This window comes from Pelmatolapia mariae, linkage group LG1 (genome assembly GCF_036321145.2).
Source record: "Pelmatolapia mariae isolate MD_Pm_ZW linkage group LG1, Pm_UMD_F_2, whole genome shotgun sequence".
Taxonomy (NCBI): Eukaryota; Metazoa; Chordata; class Actinopteri; order Cichliformes; family Cichlidae; genus Pelmatolapia; species Pelmatolapia mariae.
In genome coordinates, this window is record NC_086227.1 from 22152620 (window position 1) to 22173629 (window position 21010).

A 21010-nucleotide genomic window follows, 5' to 3' on the forward strand; every position below is an offset into this window, starting at 1 on the left:
TTTTGCAGGAACCGAAACAGTGAAGAGCAAGACTGCAAACTTAATTTGACCCAAAGTTTAACATTCTGGAGCTCTGATTTGATCATCATAATTATGTCAGGTATTTGATAGAAAACAAAAAGTGAGTCCTCTCATTTGCACTTTGGTTGATTTACACACTCATGCTGATACATTTTTCCCCCTTATTTATGAAAGTGATGGCTGAAAATCTACACTGACATTCAATGCCAAAGGAAATGCAGGAAAACATCAAAACCATTCCTGCTGAATTGCTCAATAATGTGTTTAAGTGCACTACAAGCACCACATTGAGCTAAAGTACAGAGCTCACAGGAGGCGTGAAAGAATGCCAAAAGAGTGGACTCTCTTTTAAAACTATGCAGGCCTTCAGCAGCTTTAGACGCCACCCAGAGTTGTACAACAATCGCAAACTTTTCAGTTGATATGCAAAGCAGCATGGACAATTTCATGTCCCCATGGTAACAGTACCCCTGTTTTGCAAAAATGTAATGATTAATCATGCTTTTGATAACAAAGGACAAAATCATTGATGCAACTTGAACATGTGTCAACGTATGTGTGTTTTCAAGTGTTTTTTCGGTCTCTTTTGGATACCGCAGCTCAGTACAAAGCTTACACTATTTCTGTACTTCTTTTACTTGTTAAGTTGATTTTCTCTATTCAATTGGAAAAAATTTGTAGCTGCTTTTCAGTTTCAGACAGCAAACACACTGGACTAGCTGACAGACAATTAAAACCTCTCATTTGGTATAGACTTCTGCAAATGCAATATTTATTTACTACTACTGCTGTGGCTTTTTTTTTTTAACCTAAAATAAAAACAGCCACAACTAAAAGTCCACTATAGTCATACTCATCAATAAACTGACACTGAGAAACTTGAGCAGCACCTAAAATCAGTAAGTGTGCACTAAAGCTAACAAGCAGCTTAATGGCTAAAGTTTAATTCAAGTATAAAATATTTCTTTTGGCTTTTTTTTAGTATTACGGCCTTAACACTACAATGTGTGTGATGTACACATGCACTTTTTGACTAGACTCTAGCACAAACAAGTCACATCGACCGAATTCTGACAGGTCTGACGATCTGAAAGCTTTAACAGGTAAATGTTTGAATGTGAATGAAGCACACAGAAATCCAATCTACTGCTCTGCCTGTCTATTGTACGGCGTAGCTTGAATACATATGCAGGAGTACAGCCAGGGCTGAAGAAAAGGGTAATTCAATCAGCAACATTCCTGCATGACACAGATTCACTTTGTCAGTTGAGCTTTACCAGTAATTCATCTTTCTGAAAACAGACACTATCTCAACAATAATTTCTTTCAACTCTGATACCTGGCAAAGAGGTGCCTGAAAATTTAATAACAGGTTTTTATTGGCTAACACCACAATCCTTTCAGATCTCACCCTATCAAGAGTAAGTTTCCATTTCCTGATGTCTCCGAGAGAGCAAAATCGACCCATGGAGAATGTGTAGTGAGACGCAAATGGTAATTCCTGCCATTGTGGCTCAACTCACAAGTGACCATACTTTTAAACAAACCATATGAACACACAAATGTGCACTGACTAGTAGTGGAATGCGTAAGTAAACAGTGCGAGGGGTAGGGCTGTATGTAGAAGACCAGATGGGCTGACAGGGGGACTTGTCCTGGGAAAGGGCTTTCCCAAACCCATACACCCCCTCAGTTCCCCTCTGGCCCTGTGTGAGAGACTGTATGTAGCCTGGTCTGAGCAGCAGAGGGTTAACCGCACTGCCCAGTCACAGGCGTGAAGTGAAACAATGAAATAATGGCAGTGAGTGAACGCTCAAAGGCAGGGGGCACAGTGGGTGTGGGAGGGCAGGGGCTCGCCATTGGCTCCTGCAGATGTTGCCGGGCTTCGGCGGGTCACACAATCACACGTATTAGCATTCCTGATAGAGGGAGCCCGGATTAGGGAGCTGAATGCCTTTCTCAACTCAGTCAGAGTTTGAACACAGCAGAAAAGCAGAGCGGAGAGAGAGAAATCCCAGAAATGCGGTGATGAAAGGTGGAGACAAGAGCATAGGGGAAGAAAAGCACTCTCAGACAGTGTCGAGGAAGGCCCGGCTCACAGAAAGAGCAGGCACAATGTTGCTGGCAGGAGAGAATTGCAAAGAAAGGCAGTTGCAGGAAGAGGAAGATTGACAGACAAATTGTGCCAAATTGACTAAAACAGCTAATGAAACAGTTTAACAAACAGACAATAAAGAGAAATCAAGCATGTGATAATTTAATGGTTTTGTGAGGGTGGAAGAGGGAGTGTATATATGAAACGAAGATTTCTATTTGTGGCTGAATGAGTGAATGAGCATAGACAAACGGCTTTCTTTCTTCTTTGTATGTCTGAGAGAGCGAGTGAGAGTGAGAGAGAGAGCAGAAACAAAAGCTTTTCAGAGTGTATGTGTGCTGTCCTGTCCCTCTTTCCCAGGACAGAGGTCTGGAGAGGCCTCATATTTCTGGCTGCTGTCAGGTCAGGGTGAGAGGCAGAGACAGCAAGGGGCAGCTGTTTTCTATGAGGTAGTCCGGCTTCCTCACACATGGCCTTTGATCCACTTTGACTTCCTTCGCCAACCAAGCTGCCCCCCCCAAGTATTTATCATTATATATATGTGTGTGAGGGTAAGTGTATGTCAGCAAATGAAAGTGGGAGTTGCTATAAGTGTAGTAAGGGGTGCAGGTGGTGGCAAACTGTGGAACAAACAGTGAAACTTGGGTAGTAAAATGAAGTGAGACACAGCTCTAAACCAGGTCTTTTACTCTCTTCCTCTCTCTTCGTTTTAGTACAAAACATTTTCACAGGAATGCAGCAAGGCCAGTCTGATGTAGCTGCATGCTGTATGGAGAAAAGTGAATAAGATATTCTAATGCACACATTTTTATTTCAAAAGAAACAATAACTCATATCATGTTCTGAAGCAAATAAAAGTATCATGACTGCAGAAAATCCAGGTGTCTGGACCTACAAAGCAGGGGAAATAAAGCCTGTCTTTTCAAAACTCTTAAATCACATGAGCACATGATGATCCCGTGAAGTCACAAACACCAAGCGGTCCTAAAGTGTGTCCTCACACACACACAACACTTTCATGAATTGGCGAGAATTACCTCAAGTCTAGCAGTTTTTTCTTTAATTGTGAATTACACAGCATTTACCTTTAAATTCAAGGACTTGTTGTACTCTCATTACTACAAATAGCAACAAATGACTCAGAAGTCTGTTTTATTCATGTTTGAAACTTGAGTTGTATACAGTAATACAAATAGGACTACCCTTGATTATTCTTTGGAGCATTGTGATTTTATTAGCAAGCACATCTTTGCACAGGTGTCTAGGAGGAGACTCTGCATTTGGAAAATCTGTAGTGCATCCTGCTGCTCTAAAGTCCCTGACAACAAAGAAAAAAAGAAGAGAAAAAAAAGCAGCAGTGACAGTGAAACCACACAAAAAACCTACATATTTGGCAGTTAAGGGAGGTGTACCTTTGTCCCCAACCAATGACTATCAGTGGCTCTACAAGTTAATATTTGCTTCTGCCTGCTCATAAATTTGCATTGCATTAAAACCTGACCTAAATGCATTTTTATCACGCAACGTAATTAGCTGAGCATTAGTTGTAGGAGAGCGAGAGTGTTATGTGGTTGAATCCTTTCTGAATGGGTGGTGGCTAAACAAAAGCTATGGGAGGGATGGCTACAGAGTAAAGAAGAGCTGGGCCACCAGATGAAAGAGGAAATAAACAGGGCCAGAGTGCTGCCTCTTTAATCTGCTACATTAACTCCAGCACCACAAGGGGAGGAGCCAGCAAGCAGGCAAACGGCACAGCCACACAAAAGGGGAGTGTCAATGAGGGGGTAATAAGGAAAGACAATGAGTAAACAAGCAGGGGAAGTCCAGGCTTGGCGTGCTAGAAACTCCCTGCTTCTCACTGCCAGGCACACACAAAGGCCCTGCTGTAATTAGCTACCCCAATAGGTTGTTTAGCATTTGCATATAAATGCCCTCACAGGCAAACGCTAAACACGCTGACACAAGCCATGCCCAAAACAGACGTTCACCACACCTCTACCCTCCAGGAGGTCTCAGGGGTCCACTTATGTTGGGGTACCCCTCCCTCCACCCCGTGCTTGTACCCACTACAGGCAAGCTGGCATCCATTACAAAAAAGGCGGACGGCTCACCATAGTGCGGGTACTCAGTTCTTGTTTCTGGCGAGATTGTGAAACACTGAAGCCAGGCTTCCTGTTGAAGGCCCCGCATACCCATCTGTCATGTGAAAGTACATTTTACTCTGACCACAGGGCTCAACGAGACACAGAGTGCAGGTGTCAGTCTGCTGTTTTGTTATAACAAGGCAGGAAAGAACTCATATATATTCCATGTACAATTAAACAGCCATGAACATCTGCACATATGATTGCGCAGTTGTTAAAAAAAACCAAAACCCATAGGAAACAAGTGTTTGGTCTTGATCAGGGTCAAAACTTACAGCCTTATTTAATGTTCCTGGTCTGGTAGAGAAAAAAAGTAGATGTAGCGGGAGAGATCAAGCTGACTGATCAAAGACAGAGCCTGAAAACATTAAAAAAAACCTTTTCACGCATTTATGTTCCATGATTATGTTTCATGCAAAATGTTTTAACAGGACATGTGCTTCAGTTATACACTTCCTCTTCTGTCTGCTGTTGTTCTGACAATGGCAACTTATGAAAAATGTAAAAAAAAAAAAAATATATGAAAAACTACAGAAAGGAAGGAAGTGATGAGACTGGTGTCTGCCCTCCCCCTGCCCTGACCACCGCCTCTCTCTTTTCTCTCCTTCCTCCAAACCCATATTCTCTCCAGTGTAAACAAAAGCTGTGTCATCTACACACTTGTCCTGCTCCTGGTGCTGCTGGGAGGGAAAGAGTTCATCCACACAGCTCCTGCACCATACAAGGGCTACTTCCTGTGTTAATCCTCAGCACAGAGAGCGGTTTTACCAGTCTACTCTGCTTGTTTGCAAGAGTTTTTCTGCGCATTGCTTGTGGCACAGGAAGACCACAGAAAGAAAAGCTATCCGCTAGCATTAAACACTTGGTTCTCACCTACCATGTGGCCTGTTGTTCCCCATCAGGGCATGATCCGACATGAGGAAACACCTGGCTCTAACAAAAGCAGGCAGTAAGAGGAGCCTTTTTTACAGCCTTCCTCGTCCTCGTACAGATACCTCGTCTGATTTGCAGGGACAGCGCTGGATTTACATAAGACATACAGCCCAAATTACACAAATGAAGCCTTTTTAAAATCTCTGTCAAATTTACATGATATAGAGTGGTTATAGGGGAAAAGACATTTTAAGGCTCCACAGAGGAAGGAGAAAACAGTAGCATGAAAGGGGGAAAGCAGAATCTTTTATTGTCAAAGAATTGGCACTAGCATGTAAAGAGGAGAAAAACTGTTGTAACAGTCAGTATCCGTTTTGAGTCTAGCTGTTACCTCAGCCTGACTTCCTATATGTGGTCAGGGTGTGTTTTGTTTTACTCTTTTGTACAACAATGCTTGCAACGTGTTGCCACCTGAGTAAAACTGAAAAGTCACAAGTTCAATAAAAGAGGAAAAGAAAACTTTAATTAAAACGAAACCAAAGTCTAACAGATGTGAAGAGGTTATAAAAGGGATGTTTTAACCTAAAGTCATTATTATAAATTGCCATAATGCTGTCTTATTCTTACATTGGTCTCCATATTCAGCAGAAAAACTAAGAGCTCCATAAACTAGCCGGGGCCCCCATCTTCATTCATTAAACAGTAGGGAAAATGAATTCCATGGTGACCAGACGAGGCGAATGACGTCACAAAGCCGAGGTCACCGGTCTGTTACGGCCCTATAGCCTTGTCTCAGCCCCATGGGACTTACCCCACCCCCTCCAGCTTAGGCCAGATCTCAGGTCTGTGACACCAAACATCAGAATGAAAGCCAAACAGTCTACCAGATTTACGCATCAAATACATAAACGCCACGGCACTGTCATAACGAGACATCAGCTACTGGGTGCAAAACAGCGCTGAGAACATATGTGGAAGTATAAGGTATATACGAGACAACAAATGCCATGAAACTGGATAAATATACATTTATAGTTGCTTAGGGAGGAAACGAGAGTATGCCTTCTCCTCTGCTGGCCACACACACACACACACACACACACACACACACACACACACACACACACACACACACACACACACACACACACACACACAGTTACACTGTACATCTTCAGTTTTCGGTGTTGCTGTGTGGGAGTCTGCACTCTCTAATCAATTTATTATGAGGCACTGAAGTCCTTGTGTTTGTTCATTTAACACAGGGAAAATGAGAAACAGCATTTGTTTTTGGTACAGTGAGACCCAGAGTGAAACCCACACGTGTCTTCGGAGGAGGAAAGCAAAGAGAGGAGACGGGAGAGGCAAAGGCACACAAGACAGAGACACCATTCAGAATAACGTAGAGGCTTGCAGTAATATCGTGGTTTTAAAGCACTGCTAGTTTAATTGCAGGTTGGTGTCACATATAACGTTGCCTGTGTGTGTGACACCTGCCATAAATGGTTTTAACTCGGGACAGTGGCAATTATAATTGAGCCAATCAGAAATCTTTCATAAATCCATGGACATGCTCACTGCAAGAGGTAGATGCTTATTTGACGAGGTGAGACGGCGACAGACGCACATGCAGTATATCTTCTTTTTAATTACAGCGTCTGCCAAGGTGGGACTTTGCTATAAACAATCATCTGTGCATTCGAACACAATAACACCACATTATAATAATACATTCTCAAATGAAATATGTATATCATGACCTGCATTTGTTTCATGTAGTTTTAGAACTGAAAATATAAAATAATAAAATACCGTGTAAAGCTTAAACACTGAGGGATCCAAGTCTGCTGCCATTTATTCAGCTGGTGCTTTAATTTATTCATTTCATTTGATAATGACTTAGGTGGTGATCAGATTGTATGTATTTTTAAAAAAAAGCACAATTCCATAAAAATTCATCATACAATAAAGCTCCATGCTGCTCTATAGTCACTGAAAGCTAATAAAGAAAACATATATATTGATATTGTTTTCAGGACAGGACCATCACAGCTATTTTCTTTTATATAATCCAACCAATCAAAGCACCAACTAAAAAAATTAAAGAATTTAGTTTCTGATTTACGTGTACCTTCCAACAAAAAAAACACACAAAGAGATAAAGTTCTTCTCACTATGCAGTTAAAAAATATATATAGTCATGTAGGAGTAATAAAATGCGTCAGCATGTTATGTTAAATGTATTACTAAAAATATAATACACAGAAGGTATGCATACACCGTACAGTGAACACCGAGGAAAAAAGGAAACTATAAGCAGAAGCTGAAAGAAAGCTGACATCTGAAGACTATGGAGGCTACAGCACTTAGAGGCCATTTTATTGCTTTGCTGTGGTCAAGTGAGGTGCACTGAGCTCAATTCCACCACAACAATGGCAAAGAGGGCCGCAGAGACAAAAGAGGGCTATCCCTGCTTCTTAACCCCTTCACTGCTGGCAGATCAGTCGCCTAGGGCACCAAGCAAGCAACACCAGGCCACCTCAGGAGAAACCAGGGGAATGACAAATGGCAAGTTTTGACTCGCATGCTTTCTGTACGACATCTCGTAATGCACACATGTCCACATTTAGTTATTTACACAGACAAAACAACAGATGATGTGCGCAAACTCCTAAATAATCTATCGGCGAACAGATGAAGCCGGCTGCTTTTTATTAACAGGAAGCAGCAGGCTGTAGCTTCATCTCAGCCTTGTCTAATGCTGAAATACACTACAGTCTTTCCATCTCCGCCCCTCCCTCGCCTTCTCTCTCTCTCCCTCCCCTCAACGTGCAACATGGTCGGGATACTACACATTTGCAAGTGAATTACACTTTTTGTTGGGATTTGTATGAGAGTGTGTATGTGTGTGTGCGTGTGAGTAAAAATAGGAAAGCGGGTGTGAGAGGGAAAGGGTGCTCCTGCCATCACTCTTTTCTTTTCTTCTCTCTGTAATCCTGAGGAGGATAAGCTGTGAGGTACACAGAGAGGAAGTGCCATAGACCTGCTGGGGTCCAGCACATCCCAGCGGTACATTCCTACCGCCCAGCTATCAGACACTCATAACGCATAGACAGATGCAGACTAATACCTCCTTAGGCAGACATAACTACTGTTTGTCACAGTCTCAGAGCGGAGTAGATGCTATGCAAAAACACAGAAAGGGAATTAAAATCAGTATGACCTAAATCTGAAATCAAAACTAAAGCTACAACCAAGAAGTGAAAAAGGAAAATAGAATATCACTGCATTAAGAAAAAACACTCGAATTGCAATTCTACCTCACTGTATCAGTGAATCAGTCAGTAAGTAAATACAAAAAAAAGTCAAATACAGTTTGTTTATGCACGTGCAGCAGTGTTAACACAGGGCACAGTAGCAGAGGAGAATGACTTGCATGGAGGAACAAATATTAGCATCACTTTCACATAGTATTTGATCCGTTATTTTAAAACACACACACTTTAATTGGTATTAATATAAGCCATGATTTTAGGTCATTAGATGACCCTGGTATAAATTAGCAACAAGAAAAAATGGCGTGCTGATGGCTTCTTTTATATGAAATATTTATTTTATTACTAAATGCTGGCATCTATTCAATAGGTAAATTATATGAATAACATAATAATAATAATATTATAATAATAAAATATATATATGTATATTTATTAGACATATATAGACACGCACACACGCACTGAAAGCAGGAGCTATGCAGCTGATGCACTGTCACTTTTCTGAACCTGTCACTCCCTCTCCCTCATGCACCCACACACACCCCCACACACACGCACGCACGCACGCACGCTTACATTTCGGTTACACAAAGTAGATTTCACAGACACAGATAAACAATGCGAGGGCAGTTATCACTCCACAGAGCACAGTAACACAGAGGAAGAGGAAGAGGATGACAAAGAAATAGGGGAGGACAAAAAAGACGGCGTGTGTGTCGTCAGAGTCACAGGCCAGAGGGGCCCACGTATTGTTCCAGGGCTCAGTGTAGAGAGAGAAAGGCAACCTGGGCTGCCTCTGTCTAAGCGTCCTCCATGTTTTATGCATTCTGCCCTTTGTGATGATAAGCACTAGCGTGGAGGGTGGAATGCTGGCCTCCAGGGTCCAAGAGAAGGGTGGGCTCATGGGGGGCTGGGGTGCCGCTCAGTTCAATTTTGCAGCCCTTTGAGTCCTCCCTGTCATCCCTACCCTGCCCGCGTGTAGGCATATGTAGCCTTATGCCGACGCAAAACCGATGTTCCTCCCATCCCTAAATGCAAGAGCTAGCTGCTGCTGCCTCAGATAGGATGCACAGTCAGTCATAGCTACCACACACATGCACAACACACACTTACACACACCTTTTACAATACTGCCAGTATACTGCCGGGACAGGCATGCATCACACAGCTTTTCCACTCACAGTCGATACAGCAACCCAAAAATAAAACAGTCTTTATCACTGTTACAACACTGCTATCTATCAAGCAGTCTTATTTGCTGCAAAACTGATATTGTACATTTATTACAGAAGCAATACTGAGATTCTAGTCAAGGACGGAGGTGCACAAACACATTATAATCCCCTTTTCATGACTTCCACGGCACTAATTTATTGTTAGAATTGAATGAAAATTTGTATAAATTTGTGTCACACATTATTGTACTCTGTTCCATGGCAGACAGTGAATACCCTTCACTAAAGGGGAGAAAGTCAAATTAGACGTCACACTTTGCTCCTAAACATGGGGGGGGGAGTTTTTTTCTCCTTCTCCCCGTCTTTCTAATGTCTGTATGATAAGAGAGCGATGTTGCGTTCTCACAACACAGGTCTGCTCTGATTTGAACGCTGGCTTAGATTTTTGGAAACTGTTTAAAATTAATAAAAGCATTGACTACAAAAACAAAAGGGTATCATATAAAGACCTTGATGGGGAACACTCAAAAGATATTAGATTTTCAGAACGGCAGTATGCCCACAAATCTGAACGCTGCTGCGCGCACACATACACACACACACACACACAGACACGTGCGCATCTTTCTCAGTCATAAATCTTGTCTACCACAATGATTTAACCAAGATTGTTAACACGATAACATATTGTGAAAGAGTAAACCACAAAAAAAAAAAAAAAAAACACAACCAATTTCACTTAAAGATAAAAGGATGACACTGAAGATGAAGAAAAGCTCAGAAGAAAAAAAGGACAGGGAGAGAATTTTAAAGAAAAAAGGAATGGCTTTCTGAGGATAAAGAGGAACTCTTTTTGGACACTGGGGGCCACTGGGATTAGGGATCAGGTAGAGAATTCATGCACACTACACTGTAGGCATGCTTACGCACACACACACACACACACACACACACTAGAGTATGACATCCCTTCTATTCTCCCATCCCACTTTCTCACTATCTGTGTTTAACTAAGACACCCTCCTCCCCCTGCCCGCTTCTTTATGATAGCATGACACAAATACTGCAAATACTGGCCTCGGCTGCAGGACAGCTGCAAAAACTTGTCTTTGTTGCACGACCATGCATCAGAATCATACATCAAATTCAAAAGCCATCGTCTGTGATCACTGCTATCCCCCAGTCACATATATCGTACTATCTGACTTACATGCAGACAATACACAGAAAGGAGGAAATAACTGTCTGGTGACTGTTTAATAGCCGTCCAATGATAATAATAATAATAATAATAACAATAATAATAATAATAATAATATGGAGAATTTTTTTTTTTTGCATAAATCAGTATGGATTTTTGTTTTCTATATGTACATACACACACTTTATCTGGCACACCAGTGAAACTGTGCTGAATGTCTCCTACATGGCCCAAGCCTACTGTTTCACCCAAAGAGGGCTCTCTCCGACAGAGGACATGGCAGCGAGCTCTCCCACGGCACCGGTGCCCAAGCACGGAAAGGTGGGAGTTAAGGAGAGCGAAACGCAAAAACACAGAGAACAGGATGGTAAGTGAAAGAGGGAGGAGAGAGAGAGAGTGAGAGAGAGAGGGGAGATGGAGAGGAAGAGAAGGGGTTACGACAGCCAGAGGCGCTGTCTCCCCTTTCTCTGTGCCACCCCCCAAACCACGGAACAAGCCCATCTGTGATGACTGCAACTCCCCTTTATCTCGTTTACAAAACTGGACCTGCTGTTCCCACTCATTCGGTCAAGTGACACCTGAATTCTCTGAATATACCTGTCATCAAATATTGTAATGGAAGATGAGGGGGTGGCTAAGTGCAAACAGTGGACAACCGATTTGTTGCCGTGCAAGATCAATGGCAACTGCACATCTCCACAGCAAATACTGACATCATATCAGAGCTTTACAACACCAAATATTGCCTTCATGTTATGAATAACAATCGCAACACAAAGAACACAGAAATAACCAGGTGTGAGTACACGATAAATCACAACCAGAATCACGCTTCACAACGAAATGCACCACAGTACTATTGGGGTGGAGAAGAAAATCAAATCCAGTTGATTTCAAAAAAAGAAAAAGAATTTAGATACTTGTCCATCACGTTCACATAACAATACCACCGTGTGATGTCAAAAAGATCAAATTATAACACTAATAAAATTCTGATAAAAAATAATTACAATTAAATTTGGGAAATAAATCCATAAGCTATTTTTTTCTTTTATTGTCAACATAGGGAATATACTACATTCATATTTTGCTTAGGTGATTTGCCATACCTATTTGTGTTTAAATGTTTTGGATTTGTGGAAATATTAAAAATGAGCTTTTGGCAAAAAACACTCTTATAAACAAAAATGATAACCTAGTCTTGAGAAAGATATTAACGGAGAGGGAGAAATAACTCTGATCACAAGAAATCAAATCAAAATAAATACGATGGCCTCAAATATTTCTACACAAGCTGTCTGTGGTAAATACATCACTCTGGTAGCACTTTAAACCTGAGCGGAATACTTCCACTATCACAGTCAGAGATGAGCTTGAGATACTACAGTTAGCGACACCAAACACAGCTCCTGACAATTTGTGAAATAGATTACACAGAAATACAGCCAGTGACATTCCTATACCTTTTCCTAGAACTGTTATAATTAAACATAAATATGACAATGAGGCAAGACAGGAAAATCAGACAGGTGAGATGACAGTAAACATTTCTGCTGTCTTTGTTTTGTAAGGTAAGAGGGAGAGAGAGGGAGGAGGAGGATGTGGAGCGTTAACTGTCAGGCAGGGGAGGAAGGGAGATCACTCATGTTTTGGCACAGCAGCCTACCTGTCCTATATTAACACCCTTAAAATTCGAAGCACATAAAAGTTACTGTTGCAGTCGCAGAAAGACACTGGAATACAAAGTACAGAAGAAGAAAAAAATGACTTAAATGTGAATCAGATTACCGATAAAAATGCAAAGAAAAATAAGAATGCTGGTCTCTCCTCTCTCCGGCAGTGCTAATCTCTTTCTGTCTGCTCCTCTACAGCCTGAAAGGTAGGGATCTGTTTACCTGACCTCTTCCTCTGATTGCTCCTCTATGGCCCATGGCTATCTGACCCCTCTGCACTCCTACCCTCAGCAGCACCCCCCACCCCTTTTTTGGAGGGGGGGTGGAGGGGGGGCTTTCTCTTGCAACCTCTTGACTACATGAACGTTTAATTTTATTAAACCCGTTACCGATCTATTTTCGTTTCTCCCATCCTAAAATAAGTCTTAATCCTGCAGATGCTGACAACCATACAGGCTTTGTGTGGCTCCCAAAACATGCCAACAACTAGCCTACCATCACCCTGTTCTCCCAGCCAGACCCACTCTCTCCCCATTATCCCTCGGCTGTTTGCGAGGGGGTTTCCTCTCTGTCTTTTTTATCTCTGCACTCACTCCATGACCCCTGTTCCCCCCGTTTCTTGCTGTCTGACCTACCCCCCACCCTCACAGACAGACACACACAGCCTCTCACCCCCCTTTCTGCTTCCCCAAACGGTACACATATCCTATCAATGCCTCTGCTCGCTCGGAAAAACCTTTTTCTCTCTTTCTATTCCCGACTCTGTGTCGCGAAATATATCGCAGATTACCTAATTATTCTCGTTCTTTTTAAATAGCCGTATATAGACCAAGTCCTCCTGAAAAGTAGTCGTTATGTTTGAGGATATTTACAGAAATTTTCATCTTTCAATTACACTCAAGGCAACAGAATTTCCGATTTCTTTATTTTTTCCGATCAGATTCATGTTTTTTGGGAGGGGGAGATTAGTTGGCCTATCAAAGCTATAATCAACTGTATTGGGAAAAAAAGGCCTCTTCAGCTGAGACCATCTCTTTCAAAAGCCGTGTGTTTTCCACTCAACAGTGCAGTCTGTTCTATTCGGGGTATTTTGAAGATATCCAGTTTGACTTTCTTTTCTCTCTCTCTCACTCTTTTTTTTAATTCCTACAAGCGATCACTAAATGCATTCAGTGACCTGCAGGTTTAGCCTGGACCACGCTTAAAGTTTCCGGCAGTAACTTTGGAATGATAGTGTCTGCTTAAGGTCAGTCAAATAAGGCAATGTGTTGTTGTCTTTCTGGTCAACGTTTCTCGGGGAAAAGTCTTTTCTTGAAAGTCAAGATACGGTAGCCAAGTAGTTCGAGGCAGAAGACGCAGGCTGTCTCCGTCTTCCCTAAAATGCATGTCTGCTCTGTGCAGCGCTGCTCAGACTCTCAGGCTGTCCGTGTACAAGGTCCTGCTGATCCGCTCCTGTCACGAAGGAGACCCTGGGCTCCGTTTTCCCTCAACAAACCACATTCACATTGCACACACCGCGCTCGCAAACACAAACCCGCTCATGCACGCACGCACACACACACACACACGTCGATCGATTTGCATGTGACTCCGTCAGTGAATGAGCGAGAATCGACTTAAAAACAACGCTTGAAAGAGGCAAACCGCTATGAAAAATATAAAAGAAAAGATGGACAAAGTGGGGTAAAGGGGGGAAAGTGTAGCTAGAGGAACTAAGGCAGGGCGGAGGGATTGCCCATTTCAGACAGAGACGTGTCGGAGAAGAACAAAAATGTCTTTATCCAGAAGAGGATTTTATAAGCACACGACGTTGGTGAAACCCCGTGGATGTGGCAAGTGTGAAATCTGTCAAAATTTAGAAAGCGAGAGATGTTCCCATCTGCCGGACACACACGGACCCCACTAGCTGGACTTGGAGCTCCTTTTCTGGGCAGCGCTCATGTGGAGCTGCCGCTGCCCTTCGTCCGCCGCTCAGCACAGCCCTCTCTCATTGCATTTGTGCCTCAAAACACGTTTCTCGACAACCACAAACCCTCTACACCTTTCCCCGATCCCACCGAAAAGCACACATTTGTTTTAAAACCGTGCTTTTTTTTATCCCCCCCCTCTCTCCACGATCAACTGCTTGGAGTGGATCGCTGTCTTGCCTATTTCTTATCTTCCATTCATGAGGAGGAGAGGACGGACGCTGATGTAAACACAGGTAACGATACGAATAAAAATCGAGAATAAACCAAACTACTTGCATGAAATGAACTTGTGATCGCCAGCCTTTTCTCACAACGTGAGAATAGCCAGGTCCGCTACACGAAAAAACTACGAACAGATAGGAGAGGAGAGATTCAGATAAGTCAGACAGCGAAAAGAATAGGATCGCTGAAACAGAGAGGAAAAGAGACAAACGCAAAGTTGAAACTTACAATTTCTCGCTGCCGGTTTGTGATCCTCGCTTTTTAATCCAGTATTGAGATGATTTAGCTAAAGATCCCATCAAGGCAGTCCCCTTTTGGTCAGTTTGCGCTTAGGGTGGCAAAAGAAAGATCATTGTTGTTGCGGAGTGTAAAAAACGAAGTAGGTACTATTAGTTGTTAAAGGCAATATAAAAATAATTTGGATGCAAAGCAGGCGATGAGTCTTGTGTTAGAGGGAGCGAGGAAGAGGTGAAAGTGAGATCTGATGATTGAAAAGAAAAAACTCTTTGGATCTTTATTCCTGCTAATTAGTTTCCTGCAAAAAATGGCTGTGATTAATTCAGTGCGCATGTGCTTCATTACACAGGCACGAAGGGAAGGGCTAATTAGCCGCCTTCTGGATCAATAAGATTCAGCAAAGGAGAGAGCTCGGGAGAGAGAGGGAGGGAGGGAGGGAGAAAGAGGAGGGAGGGAGGGATGGATGGATAGATACAAGTAGAAAAAAAGAGGAAAGTAATGATCAGGAATTGAAAATATGGAATTAAGAACAGCGGAAAGTAAGAGTTTGATTAGAGGAAAGGCAGCGAAAGTTAATAGTGGAGCAGGCAGCCGTAGCAGGCAAAGCCCGGTGCCACGGACGCAGCTTTTCTTCCGCTCTTTTTTTTCCTCCACTTTTTGGAAACGTTTTCTTGTCGCGGTTTTTGCTTTTTAAAATGAAAGATATGCACATGTTTCGGTCACTTAAAGCGCATAAGCAGCCCGGCTTTATTTTATTCCGTCTCTTTTGAGTCCATGTGAGCCAATTTGGTCTCGTCAAAGCTGCACAATGTTTCTTCTTCTTTTTTTTCCCCTTTTTTTTTTTTTTTTTAAGTGAGTTTAGGTTGTACGTTTAAAGAAGTTATTGAAAACCAAAACAGACTCTCGGCAGCTGAAATGACCAGAAAAGTTCGCCTGCTAGTCATCGGCACAGTGTACCTGTAGCCATTCAGCGAGCTGTCGTGTTTGTAAAGAACTACAATAAACATTTGCGGGGGGGGGGGAAATGATTTTTTTTTTTCAAAGCGATTTCCACATCTATGCAAAAGTGTACTGTAACAGCAGCATGCAGGATGCCAGGGTATAGCTTACTATTGTAACCCGCAAAAAACAAAGGGGAAAAGGAGCTTGCTTAGTTCCCTGGATATTAGAACTAACAGGTTATATGTACGTGCACATTTATAAATTTTGAAGCATTAAGAGGAAAGCCACTTGCCCAGAGACTGAAGTTGGCATTAAACAGCGGTGTTGCACGCCTTCAGAAATGTCAAACTTTGATCAACTTCGTGTAGATCGACCCTTGCAAAAACATGGAAGGGAATCCTTTTGAATTCTTGCCTTTATTTCTCAATTAAAAATCAAATCAAATTAAAACAACGGTGACTGGCTTAATGGTGAGACGTATATGAAAGTCTACTGCAACTTTAGAGCAATGAGGTGTTTCTCAACTCGCATAAAAATGTGTGTGCGTATATTTAAGTGAAATAAAGCAACAAAGCCATGACACCTGACGGAAATGTGAAATTGTCAAATTCGGTTTTATAGAATAAGACAGAGCAAAATGCAAGTTTGACGGAGAAGATATGAAAAGGACGTGTCGTCTTTACAGTTACAGCCAGTTCCAAATTTCAGTTCAAATAAAATTCAGCACAATATCTTATAGCAGTGTTGGAATATAAAAGAATTTGTTATTTAAGATATTAGGAGAACCCCATAAAAGGTTTAAATATTTTTTTCTTTTTTTTTCCTGTAAATCTGGCAAATTCGTGAGAGCTGCTTTTATTCGTACAGTATGCAAAGGAAATTCAGCTTCTTAAAAAACCCCAACCAAATAAAGAACTTGTTGAAGCCACAACTATCCTATACATGTGTATGATATCTAATTTAATTTTTAAGGCTATTTATAATATGCATAAGCCTGAAGCAGCTATTTAAAAAAATATACATATATTGTTTCTTACCCAGCACATCAGTGAAAGGCTTGCTGAAACACAGAGGAGTGATGGGGAAACAGGCTATCAAGACATCTATTACTAAACTGATTTTGTTTGTTGGCAGCATCATGTTCAATAAGTGCACCTTCTCTTAAATAATAATAATAACACTATAAATGTGTGACAAGGTGACAGAGTTGTGTCAGGCGTTTTTTTGTTTTTTTTTGTTTTTTTGGTCCACTCCGGCCTGTATGCATGGAATTTGCTATGCTGTGATAATTACACTGATATTATGACAGGAAGCCCAGGTGGTCAGTGTCTCATCTCATCCTGAGGTGTTTCGTGTTCAGGAAATTCTGAAAGCCTTTATGATCGATCCGAACATGAATTTGTTGAGGTTCTACGTTTGTTTGTCTTAATAATATTTCCGCAAAGCACGTCTCCTCTGTAACTGATGTCCCATCGTTTCCTCCGAATGAAAAGACCGCATTGCAAAAAATCAACCTTTGAGTCTCTCAGTGCTCTTTGTTATGATAATTTTATTGTTGATTCTCCGAGGAAATGGACAATCCCTCACTCTCAGTGTGCACACTTTCTGTGCAAACACTTCCATATAGAGTCCCTGGTCCACTGAATACAAGCAGTAGCTTTCCCTGATAACACAACGTGCCATGTTTATTGAAACAATACGGATTTGTTAGTCTGGGTCTATATGGTGAATTCAGATGCAGAGTTAACAGTTAAAAGGCAAACATAGCCCGGTCGAAACATTGCCCAATCATACAGATTCAAAGTACCCAGTATACAAAGCTGTGGTAAGAAACGACTTTTAACCGGGTTAATAAATCTACCGAACATGTATTTGTTTGTTTGCTTGTTTTCGCGTGTGTCGGATAGAAATGCATGGCACAGACAAATCTAATGTGTTTCATTTTTATTTATTTTTTTCGAGGATCTCACACAGCCGATGTGTTTAGCCTTTTGTGATGGTGCAGTGGGGAAGATGGTAGATGAAATAGCTAGACCATATTTTATATTTTCCAGGGGCCTTTGACTTAAAGGTTAGAAAGGTTATGAAATCCCCATGGGACCCGGCGTTTCTACAGATCCAATAGCATATATTCCTTTGAAGAGCCTATGAAAATCAAACTTCTTACATTGTATCCTATATGGCCAAGACCCAACTCCCCCCTTCCATCGCTCTCTTTCTCTCCCTCCCTCCCTCTCTGTCTGTCTCTCCCCCCTCTCTCTCTCTGCTGGTAAAATATATGGTGTGCTGTAACACGGCATTTCCTCAGCACTTGCCTTCCACAAGCCACGGCAGGCACTGATACCTGTTTTTAAGCAATGCGGCATCGCCTGTATAGCATGCCCCTCTTAGAAAAACAAGACAACTGCATCGCCCCTTCGAACAGCTCGCATTTTTGCAGTGTGAGAGGCAGTCTGCAGGAATCTCGAGGATTTGCGACGTGTCTGCTCTCTCGGGAAGAAGAGATTGTAAAAATGAATAGGTTGAAAACAGCGTGCGAGAGGAGTTAAAGGGGCTACGAGATAATAAAAGAGTGTGGTGTAATTTGAGGCTTGTAGGAGGCAGCTTTGAGCCAGTCAGTCGCCTAAAGCCTAACAATGCAAACTTCAGTTTACAAATTTATGCAAAGGCCTGATTGATATTACTCCATCAGCGACCATATTGAGTATAGTGTAGGCTAAATCAAAGGCAGAGCAGTCAGGCAGAGGCCTTGATGCTTTTAGGGCCTATGCATCACTGAAAAGAGAAAAAGGGGGAACTGACAAGGTCTGAAGCTTTTGTGTTACCACCATTCAATTGCGCCTCTCAGTGGGAAGGATAACTGTCCACGTGCCAGCCTCAATAGGCATACATCGATGAGTGGCATTGCAAATTCAACACAACCTGTGGCTATGACAGCCCGTGGATATGATAAAGAAAGGCAGAGGAGCTTAAAAATTCAAAATTCTCCGTAGATGCGGAGCACATGAAAGTGCTTGACCATATGAAGGACTGCAAGGAACAAAACTGTGCATTCAGAGGGCAGAGCCCCCCTCCTCCCCAATAATCGTCACTAACGTGCTTGGACCGGCACTCTGTGATGGTTGTCAGAGACCCACGTGTAGCACTTGTCAGCTTTTAGAAATATTTACTTTAATGTGTTCAAATTAAATTACATTTACTTTATTTAACAGATCGGCTACCGTGCTCGCGTGTTACGCGTGCCCGCGCGTGTACGCCATGCACTCGGAATCCCAGACAAAGCACAAAGGGAAACAGAGGAAATGAGCAGGGGTGAAAGTATTTAAAGATGAAAGCTGCTATCGAGAAAAGTCATATAACTTTATAAAGAGATAACGACCATTATATTCCGAAGGATTTAGGGATTTAAGATGTTCATAGGCTGCAATATTAACAAGAGGAGTGTCAGTCATGTGTTCAGGCTATGGTAAACAGATATGAAAAGGGCATCAGGAAATTCTTAAGGAAACCGTCTGAGCGAGCTTATGCTGTGAAAATATAAATAAAAATTGCGTGTGGACTCGAAGCTCAGGCTGAGACACAAAGGGAAACAACACAAATATTTTTTGTAACGACGAAAATTAAATTGATTTTGCTTTTTAGTGAAGATGTTAATGACACATTTAAAAGACGCCACACGCACGGCCCGCGGGTTCGATCCTCCGCTCAGTGACCCCAGCTGGGCTGATAATAGGCTAGAAAGACTGGAGCCCAGGTTACCCATCTTAACTGTAAATACAGACATTTAAAAACTTTTCAATATATTATTATTTTTCATAAAAAGGTACAACTTACTGATGCGGAATAATTTGAAATTTTGAGAAAATACAATTTTCTTAAAATCATGTTTATCGTTCTTTACCCCTTTTTCCTCTCTCAATAATCAATCGAATGTAACAGTTGAGCCTGCGCTGTTTACCGCTGCAGAACCCACGAGAGAGGCTGGTGTCCGGCTCTCCGTGTGTCTAGGGTGGATAGGGCAGCACAGCCAGGTGCAATGGGAGCGCCCTCTTATGTTCAGCCTGACCACTGGGATCAAGTAGCGCATCAGCTCTTTCACAGAAGCCAAGCGCCTGCGGACCCAGGTCTTTGCAAAAGCGCACCTTTGCCTTTGAGTCTGTGGTTGCATCTTAAAAACGGACTCGAATGTAAACGAGGCACGCAAACACGTTCAGGTTATCGCGTGGACAAAATAGGCGAGGGATTTCAACGTCGGAAATCACAGATATTTCAGTCAAACGTGTTTTTTGTTTTGTTTTTTGTTTTTTTAACCGACCATTAAGGACACGAGATGCACTCCGAAAATGATCCTAGTTTTGAAATAGCCTCTGACTGACCGGGAGCGAAAAAGAACAACATGCCCAGCTCGGATCAAACCGAAATTTTGGCCTAATTAGCGGGGCGTCCTGCAGAAATCTGCTGATACAGAACTTCAGAAAAGAAAAAATAAATAGTCAAAAGTGCAGCTATTCCACTTCTAAATTAACTTTTCACAATCGTTTTGAATTGGGGGGTATAAATGTAACATGCTTTGCACTCTACACATGATTTCCCACCATCATCATTGAAGGATGTGTGCCACGTGCCCTGTGGACAGGGGGAAAACATCTTTTTGCAAACCTTTACTTATAACTATTTTATTTCCTCGGCTTAATTCTCTAAACCAGCAATTTAAAAAAAGTAAACCTACACACGCCTGTGGCCTCTAGCTTTCTAGTCCCCCACCCTCCCTCCTTTCCCCCCCTCCATTTTTGGCACCCCCAGAATATTCCTGACTGGATGCAGCTGATCACTGTGGTGGATCTTTTGTTTATCAAAATCAAATGCAACGTTTGGACTCGTCTTTGCTGCTCTTTCACTTACACTCTTGCCTATCACATATCACATAGTGTGTTGGATCATTTTATTCATATTTCACATGCTTTCTAGATTTATTAGAGTGTTTTCATGGATCTATTTGTTTGCTTGTGTATTTTTTCTGTAATGTCTTATAAGGGAATATTCTACCTGCTGTTGTATTTGCTTGTTTATTTCATGTGATTTAATTTTTTATTTAATTTTATTTTTTTTTAATATTGCTCTTTTATTTTAGGTTGTTAATCCAGTGCTTCTGAAATAAAATATTGATATTAAAAAAATT

The 21010-nt window shown here is 41.8% G+C and overlaps 1 protein-coding gene across 3 annotated transcripts in view; it reads right to left on the minus strand.

Moving 5' to 3' along the window:
* The window catches only part of zfhx3b (zinc finger homeobox 3b), a 170713-nt gene that overhangs the window by 121377 nt on the left and 28326 nt on the right, over positions 1–21010 (minus strand). The window contains exon 1 of one of the 3 annotated variants that reach the window (XM_063475612.1): positions 14881–15299. The exons of the other annotated variants lie outside the window; for them this stretch is intronic. The gene's annotated coding sequence lies outside the window, so the exon portion shown is untranslated. Of the gene's footprint in view, positions 1–14880; positions 15300–21010 lie in introns of those variants that run through there. 3 annotated transcript variants of the gene reach the window in all.